The following is a 14,987-nucleotide window of genomic DNA, read 5'->3' on the forward strand; positions in this document are numbered from 1 at the left end:
TCCATTTACTTTTTCAGTCAACATGCTGTCTTAGTTCAGAAGGATTTGAAACAGCTGCTCATTAACACTTTTGAATCTCTAGCCCAAGTGTTTGTCTCCCAGTCTGAACAAAAAGTAGCTATCTGTGACCTGAATAGATCTGTATATATTGGCTTGTAAAATCCATTTAACATTTGTAGGCTGTGTCTATAAACATTTACTCAAGCATCTGTGCCTACTTGCAAGCCTGGAAATCAGCTCTAACAGCCTAAACTAGGATGCTTCTAATGTCCAACTGAACTTCACACTCCCACAAGTTTTTCTTACCATCCACATTGTCAGCAGTGACAACTTGACATTATTAAAGATCAAACCAAATGGGTTTTCCTAAAAACATTAACCTAAAACCCCCCAGTTTTCCTAAAAAACTTGTCTATTTATTATTCTGCCAGCTAGTACTGCATTTCCTGGTATTCACCAGTTATCTTGTAAATCTGAGGGTACTTTAGTTTCTTCCATGGATTTCTAGTATGTACAGCAATAATGGTGATGCTAGAGGAAGAAAGAAAGATGAGTGACATAGATGAGTAATCCAGAAAAGCAATATGATAGTGGGCACCAATTCTACTTTTGTGGAATATTTCAAGATATTTATGAATCTGGAATTCTCAAATTGAAAGAAAGAAGGGATAAAAAATTATGTAAACTTTGTAGACCTGCAGCTTAATGGCCAGTTTTCAAAAGTAGACCTGAATACTCATTAATCTTCTTTTTTACAGTGGGGAACAGCCAAAGTATTTCCTTTGGGTTGTTTCTTTCTCTGTTTTGAATTGCTTTTTACGTTCCTGTAAATTTATTTTTCTATGTAGTGATAAAAATGGGTCAATTACTCCTGTCTCTGTGACTCTGATTAGCTGTAGAATTAAAGAAATTATTGACTTTTTCATTTTTTTGTTTAGTTTTCCTTTTAAAACTATATGTGAACACCCAGTCACTCATTTTCATAAATTTCAGTTTCGTGTTTAAGTCAAGGCTCTCCCATATAATATTTAGATTTTTAAGAATCACTGTTTGTTGCGTGTAAACCCCGGTGGGCAGCTAAGCATCACACAGCCCCTCACTCATGTCTCCTTCCATCCCCAGTGGGACAGAGAAAAGGAAAGGAAGATAAAAGCAAGTCAAGATAAAACAAACAAACAAAAAACCAAACAAACTGGTTTGATAACTGAAGGATAAGTGGAAGAAGAGAGAAGAAAACAAAACAAAACAAGTCATGCAAAAGCAATCACTCACCACCTCCCATGGGTAGACTGATGCCCAACCAGTGCCTGAGCAAAAGATGGCTAATCCCCCTAAAGTCCCCTCTTTTCCCTTTTATTGCTGAGTATGACATTATGTTATGGAATATCTTTTGGGGTCATCTACCCAGCTGTGTCCCCTCCTGGTCTATTGCGCACCCCCCAGTCTCTTCACTGGTGAGGCAGAGTGAGAAATAGAGAAGGCCTTGATGCAAACACTGTCAGCAAAAGCTAAAACATTAGTGTGTTATCAGTACTGGTTTGGTCAAAAATCTAAAGCACAGCACCATACGAGGTGTTATGAAGAAAATTAATTCTATCCTGGCCGGACCCCGTAACCCAGTACATTGTTATAACTAATCATTAAGATATTCATCCCTCTACCTGGTCTTAGATGTTGGAGAAAACATTTTTTTTGGAGCAGAACAAATGCTAACACTGTGTGAAACTTTACAGACTTAAAGGAAACACAACAGACACAATAAAAAATTATACATTGTACAAAAGAAAGCTATTTAATAAAATGCACGTTCTCTTTCTTACTGACTAGCTTAACAGACATTTCATGACATCATATGGTATGGAGTTTCCCTTTGGTCAGTTGGGATCAGGTGTCCCAGCTGTGTCCCCTCCCAACCTCTTGTCTCCCCACAGCCTACTCACTATGGGTGCAGAGTGTGGAAAAAGAAAATCTCAACACTGTGCATGCACCGTTCAGCAATAGCCAAACCTTCAGTGTGTTATCAACACTGTTTCAGCCACAAATCCAAAACACAACATCACACAGGCTGCTATGAAGGAAATTAACTCCATCCCAGCCAGACCCAGTACAGTGCTGTAGGAAAAAGAGAAACCTTAGAATGAAAACTCCACATGATTTTATGATATTGTAATGTGCTTGAGACCCCACAACAATATCAAAGTGCCTTTGACATTTAAAGACATTCTCCTGAAATAGGAATAAATTTTGCTATTTCTGCTATAAACATTACTGCAAAGAGTTGCTCCTAGCAACCATTTATCTTGTAGGTCTTCATCTCAACAATGCAAAGAAAGAAAAGTCAGTACTACAAAGCCACAGCTGCCTGAGGAGGGAAGACAGTCACTGAATTGAAGTTACACCCTCACAATGACTTTCTTTCTACAATACTGTTTGTGTGCTGCCATTCCTTTCAACTTTGCAATACAAAAACTGGCACCAAAAAGACTTCACTCCTAAATATTTTTTTCATTAAAAATCAAAGGAAAGTATATTAATCGAAAATTGATAATGTAGTTTCCATCATTTCATCTCCCTCCTTCATCCCCAGCCAGAATACATCTCTTGTATTATGCAAATTTCTCTTCCTGCTGAGAAGCAACATCCTCAGTCCTTTTGGTAGGTACTATTCAAATTAGGATAAATAGAATCATAGAATCGTTTAGGTTGGAAAAGGCCTTTAAGGTCATTGAGTCCAACCATCAACCATGCCCACTAAACCATGTTCTGAAGTGCCTTGTCTACACGCTTTTTGAATACCTCCAGCGATGGTGACTCAACCACTTCCCTGGGCAGCCTGTTCCAATGCCTGACAACCCTCTCAGTAAAGAAATTTTTCCTAATATCTGATCTAAACCTCCCCTGCCACAACTTGAGGCCGTTTCCTCTCGTCCTATCAGCAGCCACCTAACAGAAGAGACCAACACCCACCTCACTACAACCCCCTTTCAGGTAGTTGTAGAGAGCGATAAGGTCTCCCCTCAGCCTCCTCATTTCTAGACTGAACAACCCCAGATCCCTCAGCCGCTCCTCATAAGACTTGTGCTCAAGGCCCCTCGCCAACTTGGTTGCCCTGCTCTGAACATGCTCCAGCACCTTAGTGTCTTTCCTGTAGTGAGGGGCCCAAAACTGAACACAGTATTCGAGGTGTGGCCTCACCAGTGCCGAGTACAGGGGAACAATCACCTCCCTGTTCCTGCTGGCCACACTGTTCCTGATACAGGCCAGGATGCGATTGGCGTTCTTGGCCACCTGGGCACACTGCTGGCTCATATTCAGCTGGCTGTCAACCAGCACCCCCAGGTCTGTCTCTGCTGGGCAGCTTTCCAGCCACTCTTCCCCAAGCCTGTAGTGCTGCATGGGGTTGTTGTGACCCAAGTGCAGGACCCAGCACTTAGCCTTGTTGAACCAGCCTGTCCAGATCCCTCTGTAGATCATCCCTACCCCTGAGCAGATCAGCCCGCCCTCCCAACTTGGTGTCATCTGCAAACTTGCTGAGGGTGCACTTGATCCCCTCCTACAGATCAATGATAAAGATATTAAAGAGAACTGGCTCCAGTAATGAGCCCTGGGGAACACCACTCGTGACCAGCTGCCAACTGGATGTAAATCCATTCACCACAACCCTCTGGGCTCATCCATCCAGCCAGTTTTTCACCCAGCAAAGAGTACACTTGTCCAAGCCATGAGCCACCAGCTTCTCAAGGAATACGCTGTGAGAGACAGTGTCAAAGGCCTTACTGAAGTCCAGGTAGTCAACATCCACAGCCTTCCCCTCATCCACTAGGCGGGTCACCTGCTCATAGAAAGAGATCAGGTTGGTCAAGCAGGACCTGCGTTTCATGAACCAATGCTGTCTGGGCCTGATCCCCTGGTGGTCCTGTACATGCCATGTGAGCGCACTCAAGATGAACCGCTCCATAATCTTCCCTGGTACTGAGGTCAGGCTGACAGGCCTGTAGTTCCCCGGATCCTCCCTCTGACCCTTCTGGGACCTCCCCTGTTTACCAGGACTGCTGATAAATGATGGAGAGTGGCTTGGCAAGATCCTCCACTAGCTCCTTTAGTACTCTCGGATGGATCCCATCTGGTCCCATAGACTTGTGAGTGTCCAGATGGCGTAGCAGGTCATTAACTGCTTCCTCATGGATTATGGGGGGTATATTCTTCTCTCTGTCCCTGTCTTCCAGCTCAGGGAAGACAGAAGAAAATGTTTTGGGGCATCAGGTCTAAGATGGAATTAAAAATATCAGGTGCTATGATAATAAGTCTTTTTTTTTCTGGGTTAATAGAAAGGTCACTATTACAAAGATTTTCAGTACCCTTGCAAAGCTAATCTTCTATCAAGTTGTTCTTGACAGAAGCAGCCAGAAAAAATCTCTGTAGAAGAAAAAAAACCAGATACGGAGTATTGAACATAGTTCTGTTTCCAGGTACTGTAGTTTAACTGGCACTTATATTGTCGGCCTTACAGGGTTTGTTATGGCAAATGCTTGGAGCTAGGTGAACATATCAAATTGCTTCAATCAATCATTTCATTAATAATGGTGAAGACATAGGTACATGATTAAACTCACACAGAGAACTAATTGCAGGCTGAAAAGTCCATTCAGAAACTAACCCTGGGCATGCACAAACATAGGTCTACTTCTCAGTATTCCTTTCAAAATTATTGCATAATTGTATACAACAGAGAAATTGTAGAATATTAAGTAGTTTTTAATAAAATTTCAGACCAGAGGGATCACAATCTTGATCCAGGTAAATCCAGGCATGCTTTCATGGGTAAGAATATATAATTTGCATAACCTTTAAACCAGCAGCTCAGCACTGAAAAGAGCTGTGTCAAGGAGCTCACATATGAGAAGTTTGTTTTGAACAGTGTAATGCCTTTGCAAGACTGCATAATGTGAAAATCAAAAGTATTTTTAGTACTTTAGATTCTCAGTATGATTAAATAATACCCAGACCTGTGTATTAGTAATATATGAGAAATCTTAGAGCTGTACATATTTTTCTTACTTGAAGTATGTTTATAAGCGCTGTCTCTACAGTATCTATGAAATACTTAAGTTTCTCAGTGGCTAACATGCTCTTTTACTTTTAAAATCTGAAAAAGAGACATTTCAGATGTTGGATTTTTTTTATCTTTTCCTTTTTATATTGACATTTGTGCTCGTGAAAGGTAACTACGTCATCTGTTTGCAAATAGAGGTAAAGTCCAATGGCAGCTGGCAGATGCAACTCTCCAGAATAGTTCTGTTTATTGACATACACCGTCAATAAAGTTCAGAACATGGAGCAAGTTGGTCTTTAGCCACAAGTCAGAAACAACCTTTCAGACACACCAGTTACAAATCCCACTCAACAAGAAAAAAAAAAGAACATCAATTTGAATGCAGGAAACTAATGGAACAAATCCCAGTACACATGCATAAACTTTCAATATGACATCACACAATTAAGTCATTATAATAATCCAAACACAGAATAATGCTCATTGTTGTATGATCGATGTGAACAAAAAAAAGATACCTCGGACAACTTTAATTTGATGGATTTTTTCTGTTAACCACTGCAGAGGTGAAAAAGTTAGACTCTTGTCATTGACAAGATCTTGGAGTGAGGCACTTGTGCTGTAGTAACACCATTACGTCACTATTCATTATAATAGTACAGCATCTTTGATCACTTTTAACTCTGCCTTTGAATGGTTTCTTTATGATATGTGGGTTGCTCACATAGAAAAGAAATAGCTCAAAAGTACATCCTGTGATAAAAAAATCCCATAACTTAACAAAACTGTCATACCAGCTCCTGTTTTGATTCCCATTACAATCCCTTTATTTCTGTAGATTTTTCCTAAATATTTGGAGCTGTTTCCTTCCAAGGGAACACCAGTGCTTTTAAAGTATACCTTATCTGTTCAGGAGATTAGTCTAAAAAAATCAGAAACAAATTCTAAAAGCCAAAATTTTTGGCTATCAGCAAAGAAAAGAGAGCCTTTGTCAAACATGTCTCCACTAAGGAACCTGAAATTCCTTTTGTACATGGGTCTATGCATTACCTACCTCCCAATCAAACTGTACTTTGTCTGTAAGCATATTATCCCCATCTGCCTCCAAATATATATCACACTGAAAAAAAATTATTCCAAACCCTAGTTTTCAGATATGTTCTGTTTCTTCACTACAGCTGAAATGTCACTACAACAAGATAGGCAACTAATTATATAAGGTATGGATGGATGCTATGGTGATCAGTTGCTGCAGAAGAAATTCTCATACTGCAGAAAAATGCAAAAAGCAAACAGATGAGCGAACAAAGTAAACAAAATCCCTAACAATCCAAAAATTTTCTGCTGACTCTGGTCATGCCTTTGACACTGAGCATGTGAAGAAATATAATGCACAAGCACACAGGCAAGACAGCACCCAGTCAAGTACAGTTACCCAGTCAGACAAGTTCAGAGTCCAAACAACGCTTTTATCTCTCATCTGATACAGTTACTCTGATTTCAATGATATGTTTCTATCATAGAAGAAATGTATGCTTAAAAGCATATACATTTAGTGTCTTTTACACATGTATACATATATATTTAATTTATCATCTTTAAAGAGATTTATTATAGTCATAATGCATGAATTCTTACTAAAGTGACAATCTAAGACATTCATTAATTGAAACTAAAGTAGTCTTATACGTTTTAGCCAAAGACTGAAAGGAAATTTTGAGGTTACCTTATGATGATTCCGTAGTTGGTGACTTTACTGAAATAAGAGAAGACCTACAGCCTACGGACGTGGCTTTTTCCCAAAGCAAAAATAAAATTTAAAAAAGTCATACTAATTTCTGCCAGATGTTTTTCATTGTTTTTCAGATACCAGTTTGAGTAGTAATTTAAGAAATATTTTTAAAGCAAAAATAGATTTGCATCACTATAAAGAAGAAAATGAATTTTGGAAATTTGGAGAGGAGCCATTGAGTGGTTTAAAGCAAACATTGATATTTTGGTGAAAAAGAAAAGGGATTTTAGGACATAAACAATTCTCTTTTTTTTTTTAATTCTCTTTCTCCACTCTCTCCCCCTCTCTTTTCTCTTTTCTTCCCCCCCCCCCCCCCGCCCAGCATTTGTCATAAATCTGTCCTAAGCACAGTCTCATTGATGATTTGTCCTGTATTACTCACCTACCAACAGAGTATCACTCACAGTTTCCTATTTGTATTTCTAATTACTTTCTGGTTGCTGTTTTTTTAGATTATAAAAAAGTAGGGAACTGCACGTGTTGATGATAATACCTAACTTTAATGTAATGCATATTTTACTGCTCTGTAGAGGTTAGAGAACAGATGTTGAGAGTTGTTATGTCAGTCCAGGTACTTTATTAATTATTGTGCTTAATAGAAAAGAGGAACTATACTAAAATAATCTCCTGTTTCATTAGGGAATACTCTCTCAGTGCACTGGTATACCTTCTGTTAGTGAGAGATACACATATGCTCACTGGAGACATGCAGCTCTACTTTCAGTAAGCAGCATGATGAGTTCTGCAGGGAAAAAATCCACCACAAAAATTGATGACTACTAACACTTCTCTTCTGTTATTTTATGATTTAATGGGATGCTATTCATTTCCTCCTGGACACACCTGCTAAACTATTTCTATCCCACACTACCTTTGACCAAATACCTATAATCCTGTTGCTGTAACATTGTGGACATGTGCTGAATATTTAACAATCACAAAGGATATATCTTATGTGAGCATAAAGCTCTGGAAAACATTTCAAAAATATCAGCTAATTTGTCTTCCTACTGCCTGAAGCCAGCAAGCATTTTTGATTTTGTTATACAATTGGAGAGATGGAAGTGGACAGTTTTACAGGAAGGTCCAAGAGGAGCTAGCATCTGAGTCAGGATCAAAGCTTAGGAACATCTGAAACTTGTAACTACTGATGAGGGGTGACTCATATTAAGTTACTTTTCTTCTCTGGAGCAGCTGAGCAAGCCAGAGAAAGCTGTATTGCTTTTTCTCCCCATGTAGCACTGATCACACAGAGCAGGAGTTTTCCACACAGACATGTGTGTTAACCTGTGTAAATACACACAGTTCATCTGCCTGTGGGCTTTGCATCCTGGAGGGCCTGAAAAAGCTCCTGTAAAAGAAGCTAAGGAAACCTAATGGCTCTAAAACTGTACAAAAGATTAACATGTTATCCCCATAAAATAACCAAGTATTCCAGTTATTTTGTTTTGGCATTCTTGGTACTCAAAGTCTCAGGGACCACGTATTTAATTTCTGCATGTGGCTATTTCTATCACTCACTTACCAGAGACTAGGAAAAGGAATCTGTGGTGGGCAATGGGGTTTAAATACAGCAGGTAGTCCCATTAGGGAACTAGTGGTTTCAACCAACATAGTCTGAGGCAATCCTTTGGAAGGTTCTGCTCACCAGTGCTGCATGACCATAGATGGCCCCTGCTTTCTGTAAGTATTAAAAAAAAACTTCATGGAGAATACGACAATAAAGACTTGGGACCTGGTTGATCAGAAATTCCAAATTGTCTAAAATACCAGTCCTCAGAAGACCATGGTCTCTCCTCATGGCACAAAGAGAAAAATACTGGCATGTTTGGGGGGTTTAATCACCTTTTTTTTTTTATTTACTACTGAGCTGATCAAATGGCAAACATTGTTGTACATAAAACACTGCTTACCTTAAAGTGTCAGACAACAACTGAAATTCATCCTAAAGACACCACAAGAACTTGATTCAGTTTCTAGGATGAATTTATATAAGAGTTTTCTAGCTAGTTCCCATAAACTTGAGAAATTATTTTTTCAATAAATAACAAAGTTCATTAATATTTGATAGAACAACTATCTCTGGAAAATAAATTGGTTTTAATGGGGTTTTCAGTAAAACCCTTAGCTGTTTTCATTCCTGGGGACTGCTGACCCATATGTACTTCATATTCAACCCCCCCACCGCCCAAATACCCGCGAAAAGGAACAAATGTAAGGGTTTGGTTTTTTTTTTACCAGGATTGAAGTACACCATCATTCATTGCAGTTATTAACTGGCATACCGATTACATTGCTTAGCATTATAAGTGTTGCTTAAAAAGTAAAAGTATCTTAGGTGTAATGGTTAAAGTCCAGACACCTTCTCTTTCTGTATCACATATTTTACATGTAACCCTTCAATGCTGCATTCCTTTTAATACTGAATTCTCTCCCTACACATATACACATATTAATACACCACACACCACACATTCTCCCTCACATTCTGAAGTACAATCAGAATAGAAATATAAGCATGAAATTTTGCTGAATGCAGCAATGAAGCAAAAGATGTTTAGTCTCAAGTTTGGCTACAAAACATTGCATATTTCTGTGTCTGAGAGGATGACATCTTTTTTTTCTTTTAGTGTCACACAGAATATAAATTCCTCAATCAGAGAGAGAAGAGAATATCTGAATATCTTAAATTGTTACCAGGAGAGAAGCAGATGACTAAGAAAGCTGACAACAGTAAAAATCCTTTTGCCAATGGGTCACCACCCCATAAAAGTAAAGGTAAGTAAAAGCCATTACTAACTAGGCTTGTCTACATGGCCCTCCAGGAGGGACCAATAGAAAAAAATTAATTTTGGAGCAGCTGGGCTGTTTTGTTTATTCTGATTTTGCTTTTTTAATAGGAGGGTATTTTTATGCCAGTTTTTTTTTCTTTCTACCATATATTTCTGACATAAAATCAGTCTTCAGTAAAATTCTGAAAAGCACTAAAGCAAGTCCAGAAGGTGGAATTGGAAGCCTAAAACCCATAGAAACAAACTATTCTTCTCATGAGTGGAAAAAACCTATCCTTCTCTTATGACGAAAAAAGTGAGTTATGCTTTGCCCTCTGGATTCAGACTTGAATCTGTATTTATTTCCTTTAGTGCTTAGAGATCATTTCAGGTTCCCAACTGCACCTAAAATACCTTTGTACATGATATCTTGTAGGAGCTTAAATGCTGAGATGTATGCTAAGTGTTTTTGACTCAAATGTGACAAATCAATAAGAAGCTGAGAGAATTTCTTTTTTAAAATTTTCCTATGTGATTTTTGAAATTAACTGGAGGGTCCTTAGTCACATCAATGCCTTTGAAAAAGCTTGCCTTTATCTTTAGCTTTGACTATAGCGAAGGCACCACCAAGCCTTTGTCCTTCTTTCTGTAACTTATAGGAAAGACGACTGGTAATTGCCACATAGAAAATTGATTGTTTAAAAGTAAGAAAATTGTTGTTTAAATTAAGGGCTGGGTCTTTTTTCTTTTTTCTTTTTTTCTTTTTTTTTTTTTTCTGAAGAATGTTTAAAGTGGCACCCACATGTCGTTACCCTAGTAGAACAGAAAGAAGTTGATGGAAGCATGCCAGTCACAGATTTACAAGCAAAAGAAAAAGGCAGATTGCCTCTTTCTGAGATTTGCACATTTTGTTGAAAGAGATGACACATTCTCTGTTTTATTGATCTTCTTTGTCTACCTTCCACAGTCTTTTCTTGACTGTCAGATAATATGCCCTTTCTTCATCCCTTAAAAGAAGTGATTTACTGCTCTGCTTAGTCACAAAAAAAAAAACCTCTTCTATTGAAGCAGTTTCACTGGTGCAGCAAAGAATATGGGTTTCTTGCAGGGAAAAAAATGCCAACATGAGTATGACTCAGTGATTTGGAAAGGAAGAGTCCTATGTTCTGGTGCCCACTGACCCAGTTGTTCATATTTCTTTCATTAAACAATCATCACATGAAACAAAAGAACAGGAGAAGAAAAATTGCTGCCTGAGTCTAGCAGCTTAAGTAAAGAGGATTTTAAGTACAGCATGGCCTTTAAAAAACAGATTATCAAGAAGTACACGATTTCCTGCTGTTAATGGACCGTACCATAATATCTAGGTGATTGAGCAAGGATTTGAGGAAAAAAGATGCTGCAACAGTCGTCTTATTCAGCAATGCTATGATCATTTTCATGACAGTTGTCATGTACCTCAAAAAACCCCAATGATTCTTAAAAGATTTCTTCTGTCAGATTAAAAAGGAAAAAACCCACAAACCACCAACCTGAAACTAGGGGAAGATACAGGATAAATTAAAGGACAAAGCCAAATTGTCTTCCTTTTTAACCAGATAAAAAAAGCTAAATAGTCCCAGAACAAATTCTTTTCAAATCCTTTTGCTTTTTAATTGTTGGGCTAGCAGTGTTCAACTATCACTATAAACTGCAGGTTCTTAGGAGTTAAGTTAATTTTAAATTTCTTTCATACATCATTAAAACAGAGACCTTCACAAAAGCCTTAATTAAAGATAATTAGTGGGTGCCTTTCTAGTGTAGTAAACAGCTGTAATAACTTCCATAGATATGTACTATATGAGCAGTGAAATTTGATGTGTAATAAGCAGAGGGCATTGAATGTATCATTTATGAAAAGAACATTCCTAAATAAGGGTCTCAATAGCCTGTTTCAGGATGTGGTGGGTTGACCCTGGCTGGACACCAGGTGCCCAACAAAGCCACTCTATCACTCCCCTCCTCAGCTGGACAGGGGAGGGAAAATATAACAAAACGCTTATGGGTCAAGATAAGGACAGGAAGAGATCACTCATCAATTACCGTCATGGGCAAAAACAGACTCGACTTGGGGAAATTAGTTTAATTTATTGCCAAGCAAATGAGAGTAGGATAATGACAAATAAAACCAAATCTTAAAACATCTTCCCCCACCCCTCCCTCCTTCCCAGGTCAACTCCACTCCCGGTTTTCTCTACCTCCTCCCTCCCAGCAGCGCAGGGGGATGGGGAATGGGGGTTGGGGTCAGTTCATCACACCTTGTCTCTGCCGCTCCTTCCTCCTCAGGGGGAGGGCTCCTCACTCTTCCCCTGCTCCAGCATGGGCTCCCTCCCATGGGAGACAGTCCTCCATGAACTTCTCCAACATTGGTACTTCCCATGAGCTGCAGGTCTTCATGAACTGCTCTGGTGTGGGTCCTTTCTGTGGTCTGCAGTCCTTCAGTCACAGATTGCACCAGCGCGGGCTTTCCCATGGAGTCAATGCCAGCCTGGGGGCACCCACCTGCTCCAGCGAAAAGGAAGCTGAGGGGAGACCTTATCACTCTATACAATTACCTGAAAGGAGGTTGTAGTGAGGTGGGTGCTGGTCTCTTCTGTCAGGTAGCTGGTGATAGGACGAGAGGAAATGGCCTCAAGTTGTGGCAGGGGAGGTTTAGATTGGATATTAGTGTCGTGGTTTAACCCCAGCCAGCAACTAAGCACCACGCAACCGCTCACTCACTCCCCCCCACCCAGTGGGATGGGGGAGAAAATTGGGAAAAGAAGTAAAACTCGTGGGTTGAGATAAGAACGGTTTAATAGAACAGAAAAGAAGAAACTAATAATGATAATGATAACACTAATAAAATGACAGCAATAATGATAAGAGGATTGGAATATACAAATGATGCACAGTGCAATTGCTCACCACCCATCAATCAACGCCCAGTTAGTCCCCGAGTGGCGATTCCCCATGCCCTCCCCTCCCAGTTTATATACTAGATGTGACATCCCATGGTATGGAATACCCTGTTGGCCAGTTTGGGTCAGGTGCCCTGGCTGTGTCCTGTGCCAGCTTCTTGTGCCCCTCCAGCTTTCTCTCTGGCTGGGGATGAGAAGCTGAAAAACCCTTGACTTTAGACTAAACTTTACTTTTAGCAACAACTGAAAACATCAGCGTTATCAACATTCTTCTTATACTGAACTCGAAACATAGCACTGCACCAGCTACTAGGAAGACAATTAACTCTATCCCAGCTGAAACCAGGACAATTAGGAAAAATTTCTTTACTGAAAAGGTTCTCAGGCATTGGAACAGGCTGCCCAGGGAAGTGCTTGATTCACCATCCCTGGAGGTATTCAAAAAGCGCGTAGACAAGGCACTTCGGGACATGGTTTAGTGGGCATTGTTGATGGTTGGACTCGATGATCTTAAAGGTCTTTTCCAAACTAAATGGTTCTATGATTCTATGAGCTGCAGGGGGACAGCCTGCTGTCTCACCACGGGCTGCAGGGGCATCCCCTCCTCCGGCGCACCTCCTCCCCCTCCTTCCTCACTGACCTTGGTATCTACAGAGGTGTTCCTCTCACATTCCAATCCCACTACTCACTGCAGGTTCCTCATCTTAAATCTTTTTTCCCCCAGAGGTGCTACAACTGTCGCTGATGGGCTCAGCCTTGGCCAGAGCTGGGTCCAACTTGGAGCCAGGGAAGCTTCTAGCAGTTTTTCACAGAAGCCACCCCTGCAGCTCCCTCCCCCGCTATCGAAACCCCACCACACAACCCCAAAACACCTGTCCACTACCAAAACCTTGCCATGAAAACCCAATACACATAAAGAACATTGCAATCTTCAAGAAGATGTATTCATTACAGTACAAACCATCTACCCCACAATTACTGGTTTCCAATTTTGAAGGGGGACATTTCAAACAATTATATGTTTCACAGAAAATAAATGGAAAAAAATAGCCATATACACAAAAACATATGACACTCACTATCAATAGATGTATCAATCAATATGGAGATTGATCCCAACCTCAGTCAGTCATGTGGACAGCCTACCAGATGGTAGGCAAAATCTGGAAATGTTTCTATGTAGTCTGATACGGGCACAGGTTCCCAAACAGGAATTATCCATGTGATGCTATTGTTCTTCACCTCCTCTAAGCACCCTGCTCAGAGCCCTCTGTCCTATCTGGGCATTCAGGCTACACAAAGGAAGTGCTAGGACACTGACAGAGTTCATGATCACAGACTTATTTCCCTCAAAATAAAAGCTGGCTTGCAGTTCCCAACAGTAGTGGCAATACTGCTGGTGTCCAGAGTTACTGGATTATTTTTAAACATTTAAATGACTCTCTATGGATAAGCATTAAATAAATGTTTTCCTTTAGCCTGATGTTTAAACTTTGACTTTTTTTTTGAGAAACCTGAAGTTGTCTCGAGATGCATAAGCATATCTTTACATCTATCAACTCCAGTCAGACAATGTGCAAGACTTAACCAATGCTGCATACTATACAGTTCCTCTGTAGCAGGAACCAGTTTTAACCAGAGGCAATAACATCTCTGCTACACTCTAGTAACTGCATTCAAGGCTTCCATCAGATGAAAGAGCAGAACTCCATTAACCACACTTCTTCCCCCTTTCCTCCAGAGTCACAAGATGATAAATGAATATGATTCCATCATAAATCTCAGGGACCTGATCTGATCCTAGTGGAAGTGGACTGTGGAACACACACTTATTATGAAAACCCATATACATAAACCTATGTCTATACTGAGTTCTGAAAGCCAAAAGTCTTTTTCTGTTTAGGGCAACAAGAATTTTTTAGAATTAACTCTTAACCCACATGTGCATTTCTTTCATGCCACATATTAAGGTTATTCTGATTCATTTCAATGTATCATCCTGAGAGAATAAAATTTTCCTTTGCTATTTAGTCAGGTTTAAAGCAAGCAATTCCACAAAAGATTAGTGTACCTTTGTGTAGCACCTGGTTATAAAATATATGGAGATAAAGCAAAGTCTTTACTCCTTTTATGAGACTGAAGTCTGCCGTGACCTACTAGTCAACGCTACTCTGAAGGAGGAAACCTGGACATCTGACTGATCTATGCTTTCCACATATTTCTTAAGTAGGTGTCCTGGGTTCAGCTGGGATAGAGTTAATTTTTACAGGAACCTGGGAGGTGGGGGGGGCATAGCCGGGGCAGCCGACCTGAACTAGCCAAGGAGCTATTCCATACCATGTGACATCATGCTCAGTATATAAACGGGGAGCGGGCCTGGGGGAGCGCTCTCGACTTTCGGTGGCGGAGCGTCGGGTTCCGGGTGGTGAGCA

The sequence above is a fragment of the Harpia harpyja genome, chromosome Z, assembly GCF_026419915.1.
Source record: "Harpia harpyja isolate bHarHar1 chromosome Z, bHarHar1 primary haplotype, whole genome shotgun sequence".
NCBI classification, from domain to species: Eukaryota; Metazoa; Chordata; class Aves; order Accipitriformes; family Accipitridae; genus Harpia; species Harpia harpyja.